The following is an 8,326-nucleotide window of genomic DNA, read 5'->3' as shown; positions in this document are numbered from 1 at the left end:
GAGATATGGAGATGGTGATATTAGAGTCATGCTAGTTGAGTAGTTGTGAATTTGAGAAATACTTGTGTTGAAGTTTGTGATTCCTGTAGCATGCACGTATGGTGAACCATTATGTGATGAAGTAGAAGCATGATTTATTTATTGATTGTCTTCCTTATGAGTGGCGGTCGGGGACGAGCGATGGTCTTTTCCTACCAATCTATCCCCCTAGGAGCATGCGCGTAGTACTTTGTTTCGATAACTAATAGATTTTTGCAATAAGTATGTGAGTTCTTTATGACTAATGTTGAGTCCATGGATTATAAGCACTCTCACCCTCCCACCATTGCTAGCCTCTCTAGTACCGCGCAACTTTCGCCGGTACCATAAACCCACCATATACCTTCCTCAAAACACCCACCATACCTACCTATCATGGCATTTCCATAGCCATTCCGAGATATATTGCCATGCAACTTTCCACCATTCCGTTATTATGACACGCTTCATCATTGTCATATTGCTTTGCATGATCATGTAGTTGACATTGTATTTGTGGCAAAGCCACCATTCATAATTCTTTCATACATGTCGCTCATGCATCATTGCACATCCCGGTACACCGCCGGAGGCATTCATATAGAGTCATATCTTGTTCTAAGTATCAAGTTTTAATTCTTGAGTTGTAAGTAAATAAAAGTGTGATGATCATCATTATTAGAGCATTGTCCCAATGAGGAAAGGATGATGGAGACTATGATTCCCCCACAAGTCGGGATGAGACTCTGGATGAAAATAAATAAATAAATAAAAGAGGCCAAAGAAGCCCCCAAAAAAGAAGAAGAAAAAAGAGGCCATAAAAAAAGGGAAAGGCCCAAATAAAAAAATATATATAAATGATGAGAGAAAAAGAGAGAAGGGACAATGCTACTATCCTTTTACCACACGTGTGCTTCAAAGTAGCACCATAATCTTCATGATAGAGAGTCTCCTATGTTGTCACTTTCATATACTGGTGGGAATCTTTCATGATAGAACTTGGCTTGTATATTCCAATGATGGGCTTCCTCAAAATGCCCTAGGTCTTCGTGAGCAAGCGAGTTGGATGCACACCCACTAGTTTCTTTTGTTGAGCTTTCATACACTTATAGCTCTAGTGCATCCGTTGCATGGCAATCCCTACTTACTCACATTGATATCTATTAATGGGCACCTCCATAGCCCGTTGATACACCTAGTTGATGTGAGACTATGTTCTCCTTTTTGTCTTCTCCACAACCACCATTCTATTCCACCTATAGTGCTATGTCCATGGCTCACACTCATGTATTGCGTGAAGATTGAAAAAGTTTGAGAACATCAAAAGTATGAAACAATTGCTTGGCTTGTCATCGGGGTTGTGCATGATTTAAATACGTTGTGTGGTGAAGATGGAGCATAGCCAGACTATATGATTTTTTAGGGATAGCTTTCTTTGGCCATGTTATTTTGAAGAAGACATGATTACTTGGTTAGTATGCTTGAAGTATTATTATTTTATGTCAATATTGAACTTTTGTCTTGAATCTTTCGGATCTAAATATACATGCCACAATTAAGAAGAATTACATTGAAATTATGCCAGGTAGCATTCCACATCAAAAATTCTGTTTTATCATTTACCTACTCGAGGACGAGCAGGAATTAAGCTTGGGGATGCTGATACGTCTCCAACGTATCTATAATTTTTGATTGCTCCATGCTATATTATCTACTGTTTTGGACAATATTGGGCTTTATTATCCACTTTTATATTATTTTTGGGACTAACATATTAACCGGAGGCCCAACCCAGAATTGTTGTTTTTTGCCTATTTCAGTGTTTCGAAGAAAAGGAATATCAAACGGAGTCGAAACAAGATGAAACCAACTGGAGAGGTTATTTTTGGAAGGAAAGCTACGAGAAAAACTTAGAGTGCACGTCAGGAAAGGAACGAGGGAGCCACGAGGCAGGGGGGCGCCCTCCACCCTCGTGGGCTCCTCGTGGCTCCCCTGACGTATCTCTTTCACCCATATATACCCACGTACCCTAAAAACATCGGAGAGCACAATAGATCGGGAGTTCGGCCGCCAAAAGCCTCCGTAGCCATCGAAAGCCATTCTAGACCCGTTTAGGCACCCTGCCGGAGGGAGAATCCCTCTCCGGTGGCCATCTTCATCATCCCGGTGCTCTCCATGACGAGGAGGGAGTAGTTCTCCCTCGGGGCTGAGGGTATGTACCAGTAGCTATGTGTTTGATCTCTCTCTCTCTCTCTCGTGTTCTTGATTTGGCACGATCTTGATGTATCGCGAGCTTTGCTATTATAGTTGGATCTTATGTTTCTTCTCCCCCTCTACTCTCTTGTAATGAATTGAGTTTCCCCTTTGAAGTTATCTTATCGGATTGAGTCTTTAAAGATTTGAGAACACTTGATGTATGTCTTGTCGTGCGTATCTGTGGTGACAATGGGATACCATGTGATTCACTTGATGTATGTTTTGGTGATCAACTTGCGGGTTACGCCCATGAACCTATGCATAGGGGTTGGCACACGTTTTCGTCGTGATTCTCCGGTATAAACTTTGGGGCACTCTTTGAGATCCTTTATGTTGGTTGAATAGATGAATCTGAGATTGTGTGATGCATATCATATAATCATACCCACGGATACTTGAGGTGACATTGGAGTATCTACGTGACATTAGGGTTTTGATTGATTTGTGTCTTAAGGTGTTATTCTAGTACGAACTCTAGGGCTGTGTGTGACACTTATAGGAATAGCCCAACGGATTGATTGGAAAGAATAACTTTGAGGTGGTTTCGTACCCTACAATAATCTCTTCGTTCGTTCTCCGCTATTAGTGACTTTGGAGTGACTCTTTGTTGCATGTTGAGGGATAGTTATGTGATCCAATTATGTTATTATTGTTGAGAGGACTTGCACTAGTGAAAGTATGAACCCTAGGCCTTGTTTCAATGCATTGCAATACCGTTTACGCTCACTTTTATCATTCGTTACCTTGCTGTTTTTATATTTTCAGATTACAAAAACTCTTATCTACTATCCATATACCACTTGTATCACCATCTCTTCGCCGAACTAGTGCACCTATAGAATTTACCATTATATTGGGTGTGTTGGGGACACAATAGACTCTTTGTTATTTGGTTGCAGGGTTGCTTGAGAGAGACCATCTTCATCCTACGCCTCCTACGGATTGATAAACCTTAGGTCATCCACTTGAGGGAAATTTGCTACTGTCCTACAAACCTCTGCACTTGGAGGCCCAACAACGTCTACAAGAAGAAGGTTGTGTAGTAGACATCAATCTCATTTCTGGCGTCGTTGTCAGGGAGGTTAGCGCTTGAAGGTATATCTTTAGATCTTGCAATCGAGTCTTTTAGTTTCTTGTTTTATCACTAGTTTAGTTTATAAAAGAAAATTACAAAAAATGGAATTAAGGTTACCTCATATGCTTCATCTTTTTAATATCTATCATGAAAATAAGGATTCCGATAAATGTGCTCAAGTGCTAGAAGAAGAATGCATTAGAATGTTTGGCACTAAATATTTGAATGATGAGCATGATTGCAATGTTGTTAGTATGAATTCCTTGAATATCCATGATGCTAATGATATGCAAATCCATAAGCTTGGGGAAGCTATGTTTGATGAAGATGATATTTTTTGTCCCCCAAGTTTTGATGAGCAAATTTACAATGATGATAGCATGCCTCCTACTTATGATGATTATTGTGATGATACATATCCTATAAAAAGTAGTGATGATTATATTTATAAAACTTGTCATGATTATGATTCCCCTTTTTCTGAACATTACTCTTTTAATGTGGAAACAATTTATAGTATTCGAGTCTCCTATGATACTCCCACTATTCGGAATGAGAAGAATCTTGCTTATGTGGAGAGTAATAAAATTCTATGCTTATAGATCATGAAAAGAATGCTTTAGGTGCTGGTTATATTGTTGAATTCATTCATGATGCTACTGAAAATTATTATGAGGGAGGAACATACTCTTGTAGGAATTGCAATAATATCAGGTTTCCTCTTTATGTGCTTAAAGTTTTAAAGTTATGCTTGTTCTGCCTTACTATGCTAGTTGATTATTGTTCCCATAAGTTGTTTTCTCACAAATTCCCTATGCATAGGAAGTGGGTTAGACTTAAATGTGCTAGTCATATTCTTCATGATGCTCTCTTTATGTTTCAATTCTTATCCTTTATGTGAGCATCATTGAAATCATCATGCCTAGCTAGGGGCGTTAAACAATACCGCTTGTTGGGAGGCAACCCAAGTTTTTTTTTGTTCCTTAATTTTTGTTACTGTTTAGTAATAAATAATTCATCTACCCTCTTTTTATCTGTGGTTTTATGCATTTAATTAGTGTTTGTGCCAAGTAGAACCGTTGGGAAGACTTTGGGAAAGTCTTGTTAAGCTTGCTGTAAAAAACAGAAACTTTAGCGCTCACGAGAACTGCTGCCATTTTTATTTGGTGAGTGCTATTTAGTTAATTCTTTTTGAAGATGTTTAATATATACATTCCTCGCGTCCAGAAATTTATTTGAGAATTTTATGAGTTCCATAAATATATGTTTGATCCAGATTACTACAGACTGTTCTGTTTTTGACAGATTCTGTTTTTGATGTGTTGTTTGCTTATTTTGATGAATTTATGAGTAGTATCGGAGGGTATGAACCATAGATAAGTTGGAATACAGTAGATATTATACCAATATGAATTTAGAATGATTTCACAATAGTACCTAAGTGGTGATTTATTTTATTATACTATCAGAGCTTATGATTTTTCTGTTAAGTTTTGTGTTGTGAAGTTTTCAAGTTTCGGGTAAAGATTTTATGGACTACGGAATAAGGAGTGGCAAGAGCCTAAGCTTAGGGATTCCCAAGGCACCCCAAGGTAATATTCAAGGACAACCAAGAGCCTAAGCTTGGGGATGCTCCGGAAGGTATCCCCTCTTTCGTCTTCATTCATCGGTAACTTTACTTGGAGCTATATTTTTATTTACCACATGATATGTGTTTTGCTTGGAGCGTCAATTTATTTTGTTAGAATTTTCTTGCTATTATTTAGAACAATGTTTTGCATCTTTTATTTCAATAAAAGTGGCATTGATAGCCTTTACTATGCCTATGTTACAAGTCTTCATATTGCTGTTTGAAAACAGAAAGTTTACCGTTGTTGCAATAATTCCCTAGAAAAGTCAGAATGTGATAAAATGTTGAAACCTTTTGAATATTAATCTCTGATAAATTTAATACAGTGGGAATTTTCTTTCATAATTTTTGGAGTTAGGGAAGTATGGATCTTGCTGCACTCTTTACAGACTATCCTGTTTAGGCAGATTGCTGTTATGTTTGCATTGTTTGCATATGTTTGCTTCTTTAATGATTCTATTTGAGGATAGGACTATTAAATATGCAGAGGCATTTAGTATGCAATGTTGAATAATAATTTTAGTGATTTGCTACAGTAGAGTATGATAAGGTTTTTACAATGGTTTATACTAACTTATCTCACGAGTCCTTGTTGAGTTTTGTGTGGATCAAGCTTTTGAGATTTAGGGAGACCGTGATATGAGAGGAATGAAGGAGACACAAAAGCTCAAGCTTGGGGATGCCCAAGGTATACCAAGATAATATTTCAAGGAGTCTCAAGCATCTAAGATTGGGGATGCCCCGGTTGGCATCTCACCTTTCTTCTTCAACAACTATCGGTTAGTTTCGGTTGATCCTAAGTTTTTGCTTCTTCACATGATGTTTGCCATTCTTAGAATGTCATTTTATTTTGCTTTGCTTTCTGTTTGAAGAAAATACCAAGATCTGAAATTCTTAAATGTTAGAGAGTCTTCACATAGTTGCATAATTATTTGACTACTCATTGATCTTCACTTATATCTTTCGGAGTAGTTTGTCATTTGCTCCAGTACTTCACTTATATATTTTAGAGAACGGTGGTGGTTTTATTTTGAAGAAATAGATGAACTCTCATGCTTCACTTATATTATTTTGAGAGTCCTAAACATCATGGTAATTTGCTTTGATTATGAGTTTAGTCCAAATATGATGGGCATCCAAGAGAGATAGAATAAAAACTTTCATATAGAGTGCATTGAATACCATGAGAAGTTTGATACTTGATAATTGTTTTGAGATATGGAGATGGTGATATTAGAGTCTTGCTAGTTGAGTAGTTGTGAATTTGAGAAATACTTGTGTTGAAGTTTGTGATTCCCGTAGCATGCACGTATGGTGAACCGTTATGTGATGAAGTCGGAGCATGATTTATTTATTGATTGTCTTCCTTATGAGTGGCGGTCGGGGACGAGCGATGGTCTTTTCCTACCAATCTATCCCCCTAGGAGCATGCGCGTAGTAATTTGTTTCGATAACTAATAGATTTTTGCATAAAGTATGTGAGCTCTTTATGACTAATGTTGAGTCCATGGATTATACGCACTCTCACCCTCCCACCATTGCTAGCCTCTCTAGTACCGCGCACCTTTTGCCGGTACCATAAACCCACCATATACCTTCCTCAAAACAGCCACCATACCTACCTATCATGGCATTTCCATAGCCATTCCGAGATATATTGACATGCAACTTTCCACCATTCTGTTATTATGACACGCTTCATCATTGTCATATTTCTTTGCATGATCATGTAGTTGACATCGTATTTGTGGCAAAGCCACCATTCATAATTCTTTCATACATGTCGCTCATGCATCATTGCACATCCCGGTACACCGCCGGAGGCATTCATATAGAGTCATATCTTGTTCTAAGTATCAAGTTTTAATTCTTGAGTTGTAAGTAAATAAAAGTGTGATGATCATCATTATTAGAGCATCGTCCCAATGAGGAAAGGATGATGGAGACTATGATTCCCCCACAAGTCGGGATGAGACTCCGGATGAAAATAAATAAATAAATAAAAGAGGCCAAAGAAGCCCCCAAAAAAGAAGAAGAAAAAAGAGGCCATAAAAAAAGGGAAAGGCCCAAATAAAAAATATATATAAATGATGAGAGAAAAAGAGAGAAGGGACAATGCTACTATCCTTTTACCACACTTGTGCTTCAAAGTAGCACCATAATCTTCATGATAGAGAGTCTCCTATGTTGTCACTTTCATATACTGGTGGGAATCTTTCATTATAGAACTTGGCTTGTATATTCCAATGATGGGCTTCCTCAAAATGCCCTAGGTCTTCGTGAGCAAGCGAGTTGGATGCACACCCACTAGTTTCTTTTGTTGAGCTTTCATACACTTATAGCTCTAGTGCATCCGTTGCATGGCAATCCCTACTTACTCACATTGATATCTATTAATAGGCACCTCCATAGCCAGTTGATACACCTAGTTGATATGAGACTATCTTCTCCTTTTTGTCTTCTCCACAACCACCATTCTATTCCACCTATAGTGCTATGTCCATGGCTCACACTCATGTATTGCGTGAAGATTGAAAAAGTTTGAGAACATCAAAAGTATGAAACAATTGCTTGGCTTGTCATCGGGGTTGTGCATGATTTAAATACGTTGTGTGGTGAAGATGGAGCATAGCCAGACTATATGATTTTGTAGGGATAGCTTTCTTTGGCCATGTCATTTTGAAGAAGACATGATTACTTGGTTAGTATGCTTGAAGTATTATTATTTTTATGTCAATATTGAACTTTTGTCTTGAATCTTTCGGATCTGAATATTCATGCCACAATTAAGAAGAATTACATCGAAATTATGCCAAGTAGCATTCCACATCAAAAATTCTATTTTTATCATTTACCTACTCGAGGACGAGCAGGAATTAAGCTTGGGGATGCTGATACGTCTCCAACGTATCTATAATTTTTGATTGCTCCATGCTATATTATCTACTGTTTTGGATAATATTGGGCTTTATTATCCACTTTTATATTATTTTTGGGACTAACCTATTAACCGGAGGCCCAGCCCAGAATTGCTGTTTTTTTGCCTATTTCAGTGTTTCGAAGAAAAGGAATATCAAACGGAGCTGAAACGGGAAGAAACCAACTGGAGAAGTTATTTTTGGAAGGAAAGCTACCGGAAAAACTTGGAGTGCATGTCAGGAAAGGAACGAGGGAGCCACGAGGAAGGGGGGCGCGCCCTCCACCCTCGTGGGCCCCTCGTGGCTCCCCTGATGTATCCCTTTCACCCATATATACCCACGTACCCTAAAAACATCGGAGAGCACAATAGATCGGGAGTTCCACCACCAGAAGCCTCTGTAGCCACCGAAAGCCAATCTAGACCCGTT

This window comes from Triticum aestivum, chromosome 3A (assembly GCF_018294505.1).
Source record: "Triticum aestivum cultivar Chinese Spring chromosome 3A, IWGSC CS RefSeq v2.1, whole genome shotgun sequence".
NCBI classification, from domain to species: domain Eukaryota; kingdom Viridiplantae; phylum Streptophyta; class Magnoliopsida; order Poales; family Poaceae; genus Triticum; species Triticum aestivum.
Note: the sequence above shows the minus strand (reverse complement) of the source record.